The 8,859-nt window shown below is 37.2% G+C and overlaps 1 long non-coding RNA gene across 1 annotated transcript in view; it reads left to right on the forward strand.

Annotated features, from left to right (window-relative positions):
• Nucleotides 1-8,416, forward strand: part of LOC127467522 (uncharacterized) — a 146,081-nt gene extending 137,665 nt beyond the window's left edge. The window contains exons 3-4 of the long non-coding RNA XR_007903153.1: nt 1,796-1,839; nt 6,835-8,416. This is a non-coding gene — a long non-coding RNA (uncharacterized LOC127467522). The remainder of the gene's footprint in view (nt 1-1,795; nt 1,840-6,834) is intronic.
• Nucleotides 8,417-8,859: the final 443 nt, after the last annotated feature.

The following is an 8,859-nucleotide window of genomic DNA, read 5'->3' on the forward strand; positions in this document are numbered from 1 at the left end:
ATATGAAAGTAAGTTATCAGTAGCAGGTAGGTGTTTCTAAGAAGTACTGAGATGTTCAGAACACTTCAGAAAATAAATAAATAAACAAAAGGGCACCTTTAAAAGGTTTTTGTTTAGGAATACAAAATCTGAGCCATGGTCTCAGCCATACTGAGGAAACCACTACGCCAAAAAATACTACCTGCAATAGCTGAAAGTGGCTACTCAACGAGATAACAAAAATAGGTTTCTCTCTGTTTACTTTTCCTGCATAGGAAAGTAACTGTGTGTTCTAAACCATCAATCTTTTTTTTTCCCTGGGGTATCCTTTCTGTAAAAAGACAAACCAAACAAACTTTATAATTTGGAGCCTTGGGAACTGCGACACTTTCAAAAGAGTGAGTCTATGGAAACTGGTGGTGAGGAACAGATGTCTTAGGTCACAGTAATATCAAAAAGGGACTTTTGTCATTGCAGGGAAATACATGCTATGGTAGAATAGGTTATGCCAGCGTAAGGCAAAATGGGAGGGAAGCAAAGGTCTTTCTGCCCAAGACAGCTTTATATGGGCAATAACCTCTGCTGGATGAGCTGGCTGAGCCTGGGGACATGATTCATCTGGTACTAATGAGCTTTTTGCTGCCTCAGAACAGGTGAGACAACACAGGGTGTCTCAGAGATGAGCTGAATACAGTTAGCAAGTTGCTTTCATGTGCTGGACACTTTTTATTACACTGGCTGCTATTAGGGCTGTGTTTGGTTGAGGAAGGTGGAGGAAGTGGAAAACTGTTATTTTAAGAAGATCTTTGTGCAGAGGTTTGTGTTAGAGGTTCAAGGCCAAGCAATAGATCTTAGAAACGGAATGAGTTTCTCAACACAGCTTTTGTGTTGCTCAGCAGCCAGGAAACTGGCCTGAAGATAATGGCTTTTGAGAAAGGTAAAGACTAAACAACTTTTGGTTTTCTCATTAAAATCTTCTCATTATTTAAAAAGATATTCACCTAAGACAGCAAGCTGCTGCCTTGTGTTTTAGCCCTCCTCTGAACCTGGGCCTCTGAAAAGTCTATACTGTCAAGCGAAGGGAAAAAAAAGAATGGTAGTGCCTGATTGCCCAAGGTAAAAAAGCACATCCAGGAATTAAATCCAAGCTGCCTTTCCCCCCCCACACACACCCCCCAACACTACATATAGCCTGAGGATTCTGTTTTGGCCAGCAGCAGACTGCTCTGAGTGACCCTTAGTCTTTCTTCTTATGACAAAAGGTACAATCACTGATAACAGTCTCAGTATGCCTTGTCCTTTTAAAAACAAAGTTAACCACTGGAAGAGGCTTTGCATGTAAATGAGCTTCTCTTCAGGTTTCAAATCTAATCAAAATGGATTCAAATTTCTTCTGAAAAATATGCAAACTAGGAGGTCAAACATCCTTCAGCCTCTAAGTTTATCACCAACCTGACTCAGTCTGGAAATCCCAACTTTCTTAAGAGATGATAAATGTTATCTGCCAATCTCTTCCTCTGAATAAACTCTGTTTGATCTGCATTAATCACACTTGGCAGAAGCTGTTCAAGACTGCTAGCAGCAATCCTGGTGAACAGCTTGGCATCATTGCTTAATAATGAAGTGGAACAGAAAAAAAAAAAAAAAAAAAAAGAAAAAATCATGAAGGAGCCTTCTTTTCATTCCCACCCCAAAGTTAATGAAACACACATTAAAGTGTATGGTTTAAAATATTCAGCAGATCTGAAACTGTCTTCTTGTAATCATATTATCACTCTCAAGGGCAAAACATAACCCTTTCTTTTTCACTTTTCAGCTATAATGCTATGTGCCAGAAGCACACAGAAAGAGAAACACCAGGTATTTCTATAATTTTTGATACTTTTTTATAATTTTAATAAAAAAGCCTTTAACTTTCTGCATTAGTCTTCACAAATTTTGCCCAAGAATGTTCGATTCATTATTGTTTTCCCTCCAATATGATCAAGCATAGTTCTGAGCTCAGCAATTCCTCTTATTTTTCTTTGTAAGTAGAGAGCGCCTGAGACAGGTCTGTGCATCACTTCAGTCCAACAAACCCTATTGTGAGGGGCTCTCCTGATATTTAAGCAGTGACTGGAACACATGCTGAGTATTTCTATAAAAATGCCAGCCCTGGTTGCAGGTTCTCATCCAGCAAATGCTTCAAAACCTTTTTTGAGTAACTTCACTTGGGTGTGTAGATGCACTAAACTCAGTGGGGCTGTTGACACAGGAAAAGTCCAGCACAGAAATAAGGCATTGATAGAAACAGCTATTAGAGTACTCAGGGAGAGTGAAAAATGTACTCCTGTGGGGTTACATAGCACCTGCCTTGGTTTTGAATAAATGGGAAGAGGGAGCAATAAAGAAAGTGAGCAGGGAGGGAAGTGCAGAAAGTAGAGGCATAGCACTGAAAAATGAGATGTGAGAAGGGAAAAGAAAAGAACACAGGAGACAAGGACAAAACAGATTGAAAACACTTGGTTTTACATGTGGCCAGATGGAGAAAATAACGTTTTTAAAAAGCGAAAGGTCTTCTCCAAAACCTCTCGTACCATTTCTGGGAATACCTGGTGTGCAGGGCCCACTCAGCAATGACTTGCAAGGTTTTATTGAGGAATTTCTCCTGTAAAAAAGAGCACTGGTAAAAACAACATGATTGACAAAGGAAAAACCACCAATAAACTTTTTCCCTTACAAAGGATATTAAACTTCTCTAGAGAAGCTGCTTTAAGTAAAGCACTTAAACAAAAAAAGGCATATTTCTTCCTAGTACTCTGACAGATTCATTGAATCCATTCAGTTTAAATATAAACTTCTTCCTCTACCTATGATATACAGTATTATTGGTTTTTTTCTAAGTAGAAATTGTGTAATCTGAATGCTGGGTGACACATCCCATGAAATCATTTAACATTGCAGTTGAAGTAACATTGCAGTATTTTTCTCAGGAATTTATTGCATTACAAAAAAGTTTATTACAAAAGTGAAAGGCTTAGAATGAATAAATAAAGTAAGTAACAAGGACATAAACACATAGTAGACAAGACATTAACACAATGTATGACATTGTTTCTGAAGTTTATGGATTCAGACAAGGAAATCAAGAAGGAATCAATTAAATCATCATGTTTTTGAAGATGTGTCCAAATACCTCAGTTGTGCTGGTCACAGAAGGTACTTTGGTTCTTAAAACAAACAAAGTTAATCACTGAAGTTTCAAAAAGAATATAGACATTAGACAGTCGGAAGTCTATGAAAATATTTAATCAATTACTAGTGTGCCAAAATATCTCCTATGACTGGTAACATTTGTTTTCCTTCTTGCAGACACACACACACAATGTCTTGTTAATTTAAAGGGACTTGCTACATAGTCATCTCTCCTGAAATTCACTTTTGGCTATACCCACAATTAACCCATGCTTTTAATTTTACTCCACTAAAGAATTACAGTGTCCAAATGGCAATATGTATGCAATAAATATCGTATTAAGTCAAATTGCTCTCCCCCGTCTAAGAAGCTGTCAGTTTAATGAGACAGCACAAATAACGTGCTACCTGAAAAAAAATCTCTCGCCTATAATTGCCCAAAACGTGCATTCTACCTCCAAGCTGCATTTTCACTGCATGCCTAATTTTTTTAAAGTGTTGTTGAATGTAATGCCTTTTGCTCTGAACGCTCTTCACTCACTGGCTCGAATTTCCTTCTTGATATAAGAGGGAAAAGTTGAAATTGCTTCTAGACATCTAGGGAAGCCTCTAGAATACAGATTAAATTCTTTACAAGATTTTGGTAAGTCAGGAGTCTGCTCTCTGAGAAGCAGGTAAGCTAACCAATAAAGAGGTAATGTTAATTACTTCATTTTCTTGTTCAGATATATATATATACACACAAGAACTGGATAAGGTCATATTCTCTTTTCTCTGGTATTCCATTCTTTTTTTCTCTGATATTCAAAGGAGCTCTTCCTAAAGCCTCTACTGCAAACTGATTTTAACCACACAAAACAGAAAGAATATTAAAAAGGAAAGAATGTATATGATGAGAAAAAAAGATATGAAAGAAGAATCTAACAAAAAAGTATGGACGCAAAAGTACGACCAGTAAGGAAATTGTAGGTCCTCTCCAGCTCAGCAGATTCTGTAAAAAAAAAAAAAAAATGGATAAAATTTTCAAAAGCATCTTATTCCCAGGTTCCAAAAAGCTAGACTTCACTGAATTGAAATTTGCACCCTCTCCTGGAACATCTGCTCTCAGACACATTTTAAACCCAGGAGTCTAAAAGCAACTAATGCCCGAGTGCATTTTTGTTAGAAACTTTTGTATCTAAAGGTAACTGGTCAGACAGAGAGTAATTTATAATGGGATGATATATACATACTAGTAAATATAGTGTCTCAATTTCTTTTTGTTTTGTTTTCCTGTAAAACAACTCTCAACACAACTGTTCTGTTGGAAAAGGATAATTTATGAGGAGTGGTACTGGTTTGGAAACATGCAGCTTTTAGTATCAATCTGAATTTTTCAGATAAAGGTGAAAATTGTCTTGAATATATAGAACACAGAAGACCTTTTCGAAGGTTAATGTAAATAGCAGGCAACTATTGAGATTTTTTTTTTATTTTGCTTATGAAGATTAAAGGACTTATGGCTGTTCTGAAGTGAAACTTCAGTGCCCTGGGGGAAAAAAAGGTCTGTTTACAGGTACTGCTTACAGATACATACTCTATGGGGTAAAATGTCTGAGGAAACTGCTACCTAGGCTGCTGGAAAACGTGGAAGTTTTTATTAGCAAGTCTGAAATTTTTCCTTACTTCAATGTGAGATATGTTTTAATAGTCATATTAAAAGTCATACCACAGAGAAAAGGGTTCTTACCATTAACTTCACTTAGCAAATCAAAATTAAAGCAGTGAGTACTTTGTTTTCTTACTTTCAAAACCTATTGACATTGCAGAAGAGTCAGGACTGTGAAGTACCTGGAGATTAGGAAGTGATCTCAGGATAATGAACAATGAATCTACGTGCAGGCTGAACAGATGAATTGGATCAAGGTGTTATAAACACCACTGTTGTGGAGATGTACAAACGATGGAAACACACTTCCTAAGGTGGCTCATCAGGATTTCTTGTGAGCACATCTTCGGGCCTCTTTCTTCTGCTGTAACCTTTGGTGTTGACAAGCAAATCATTCCCCAAGTTGTAACTTCACAGCTGGAGTGCTGAGGTAAATGTACTTATCTTTTCAAGGGAAGAAACCAGTCATTCTCATGGAGAGCTCAAGGACTACTAGTCTGAATTTCCCCCCCACCATGTGGATTAGACTCTCTGGGTAACCTGCCAAGTCTCCCTTCTCACTTCTTTCTTTTTTTTCCCTCAAGTCATGGCAATGTTTGCTGTTGGCATTCACTAATGCCACCTGTGTTCACTAAAACCCTTTCACTTCTGGTGACAGCAGTAGTGTTTTTACTGTAAATTTATTTAGAACTTCTGACAGAAATTGAAGTGCAAATAAATAAACAAACAGGGCCAGTCAGAGCAATGTCGGATTCATACCAGTCTTCCAGGTAGCTGACAATGACTCAATCCCTTCCAAATAAATGCCATCTTTCTTTGAGTGAAATGGCATTAGAGTATCTACAATGACATGAGAACCTTTAAAATAGCAAGACACTGCATAAAAAAGCACACAGTATCTTTGTCACTTAAAAATAAAAATGCCATTTCAAAACTAAAAAGAAACAAAAACAAAATATACTTGAAGTCGCTTTTTCAAATCGAGTCACACATGGCACAGATAAGACTAACAAAGTATCACCTGACCTGTGGAACAGAAAAAAAAAAACCCTGTTTGAACACAAAAAGGAATGAATCTGACAGGATTATTTGTGAACTGTTTTAGAGAAACAGAAATGCAGACAGCTCACTACAACAAATGCATTCAGAAGTAGGGGTTAGCATCATTGCTCTTGATAATTAGAAATAACTGCAAATTTTTTTTTTCAGCATTGACATATAAGAAAATTTTAACTTTTATTTAAACAGTGCAAGTTATACTGTTGATTTTAGAATCCGGAAGAGCATGAGTTTGAACATGTGTGAGGGTTCAGTTTCAATATTTCTTTTAGTACATGTAGCCAAGATTCTTTTACCTCTCTGTTTAATCCTCATGTATTGCCATGGGTCTTCCTTGGAAGTATTTATTATTTAGGAAAAAAAAAAAAGGCATCAAAATGTGAACATGTCAGAGTTCTGATGATGAATGCAGGGACCTGCCTTGGTAGTGTTATAATATTTGTTAAAATGCTTGCCACAAAGGTGGGATGGTATCACCACGTCACATATCTCAATCAACAGAGATTCCTTGTCAGGACCTTGGTTACTATTCCTTCAGAGAGCTGATTTGATTGTTTATAGCTCTATGAGCTCACATGGCAGACCTTCCTGTTTATACCCATGGGCTTTTCAATTACCAGTTTCCTGGAGATAAATGAGACAGATATATGTGTGTTAATTTGATGATCTGTTATGACGTAGACATTGAGATCCAGCTCTGTCACCATTTATCTTTCCATGCTATTCTTTTTTTCTAGTAACCTTAAAAATAGGATCAGTCTAGACAAGACAAACTTTTCTGCAGTGTCAGGGTTAACTCTGTGTTTGACTGCCCACAGGGTTTCTTTCAAGGCATCTCATTTGGGCATCTGACCCCTAGCAATCCCTTTCATCCCTGTTGCCTTCATCCCTTGCTGTGAAGATGGTTTTATGGCTATAATCAGACTAACAACTCTCACTTCAAGTTACTATTTGCAGTTTCCCTTGTCTTGCAGGGCGCTGACAAACGCACCCGACCAGTTGTGGCTCCTGCTTCACTTTGGTGCAGTCAAGTCTGAACAAGCAACAGACTGATCCATTCCTTGTAGCATTAAAGTCCTTATCCTGTAGCAATGGACAGACAAATTTCATCTTCAACTGAATATGTGGAAAAGAGAACAAAATTTTCTCTTATGTAATTGCACCTGAGATTTTTAATAGAGGCAATCAAAGGAGCATACATTTGCTATTGACTGAGGAAGGAAAGCTAAATTCTCTGCCATCTGGGGATTTTATCAAGCAGCAGTTTGAAATATTCCAAAATGAAAGTGAGCAGCCTGATCCATACGTTGGCAAAGGAGAGAATTATTTGAATTAAATTTGCTACTGTTGGTTCTAAGACAGTGTTGGCCATCGTAACCTTGGAGGTAAAAAAGGTGTAATTGCTTTCCTGCAATGAGGGGTGGAGTTCACATAGGAATACTTCCTAAAAAGACAAGGGAAGTGTCCACCAACGACCTACTAAAGCAAGCCAAATTATCTGCCCACAGAAATAGATACAACCCCATTGACATCAGAGGAGTTTTATCCACTTACAGTAGCAAATATCTGCCTTCTTACTGAGGTTTATTGTTGTACACATTCTGCCCTGGGGTCATTCTGTAATTACTATAGAAAATAGTGTACTCACTTGATAACTTCTTCGAGCAGAAAAGCAATTAGCCTGCCAAGTCACTTGATGTTCCTAAGAAGGTGCTGAAGTTTTGGGAGGCTGGAAGTTTCAGTAGAAAGAGATAGAAGTGAAAGAAGGAAAATGTCTGGCTGGCATGGTTCAAAGGAGAGGTCTGGGTAGGGAGATAGAGATGGCCATTTCAGGAATTGCAATTCCCAAAAAACCCTCAAGCTTTAATGTGGTACCAAAACTAGAAAATTGCTTTGCTAGCCAGCTCTTTGCAACGCTGAGAAAAACAGTTGGGCTTTCTACCTGAACAATTGGCTTAGGCTATTCTTGGCTAAGTGAGCAGCAGCCACATTCTGCAAGATCAGTTGTCACATCTCTCTGATCTAAAACATTATTGATGCCAAAAGGAAAGAGGTCCTTCTGTACAAAAGAGGTATTACCATCTGAATAGCATTGTTATTATGCAAAATACTGCTTGACCATTGCTTCAGCTCTAGTTTACTGGTTTAGGATGGTGCTGATGAAATCTCAGTTTACTGGGCACAAAGGCAGAGATGGAAGCGCTAGTGGATATCTCAGATTGTTGCAGTAGTGTTATCACAATAGCACAAAGTGTCATTATTTTGTTATGAAAATCAAGACAATTTCTCTCAAACAGAAAATAGATGCAACATATGATGGACTGTGCAACGTTTGAGAATACTGCTTAGGCACTTGGGAATGAAAGAATAAATTAAAGTGCAGCAACCTTAAAGAATAATAACCATTTTTTGACTCTATTAGAGGGGAAAATGATTTTGCAAAGTGTGATTTACCTGGTTCCGTTGAGCAGGCTGTGTTGCATGCCTCTGTTGCATTTTCTTTTCTCTTTATAACTGTTCCAAAAAAAATTTAGAATCGATATGTTGTGGAATATTGGAATGTCAGTATCTATTGAAAATAAACTGGTTTATGCTGATCTGATATAATTAAAATCAATGCACATATCTTTAGAAAAATATGTTTCTTTTGTGGCTGGAGCCACGTAGGGTTATGGGGTGAATAAAATGCTCCCAATTGACTGCTTTTTTTTAGAGAAAGTGTTTATGTGATTTGAATCTCTATTTATTGATAGCTAATGTTCTTTTTTATCTCATGCAAACTAGATTAAAACCAGAAAGACTTACAGTTTACAGTAAAATGTATTTTAAGAGATGTATAAATAAATATTGTTGTCAGATTGTACATTACTGACATGTAGTTGGAACAAATAGCATGTCAAGTCCACATATAGCTAAAGGCTTTATGTTTTTAGACACAGGAGAAACGTTTAGATTGTATATCCCCATCTACTTTTAAAAAATACAAAAACAAAACCCCA

Source organism: Manacus candei, unplaced genomic scaffold, assembly GCF_025592945.1.
Source record: "Manacus candei isolate 608988 ecotype Guabito, Panama unplaced genomic scaffold, ASM2559294v1 h1tg000014l, whole genome shotgun sequence".
Classification (NCBI taxonomy): domain Eukaryota; kingdom Metazoa; phylum Chordata; class Aves; order Passeriformes; family Pipridae; genus Manacus; species Manacus candei.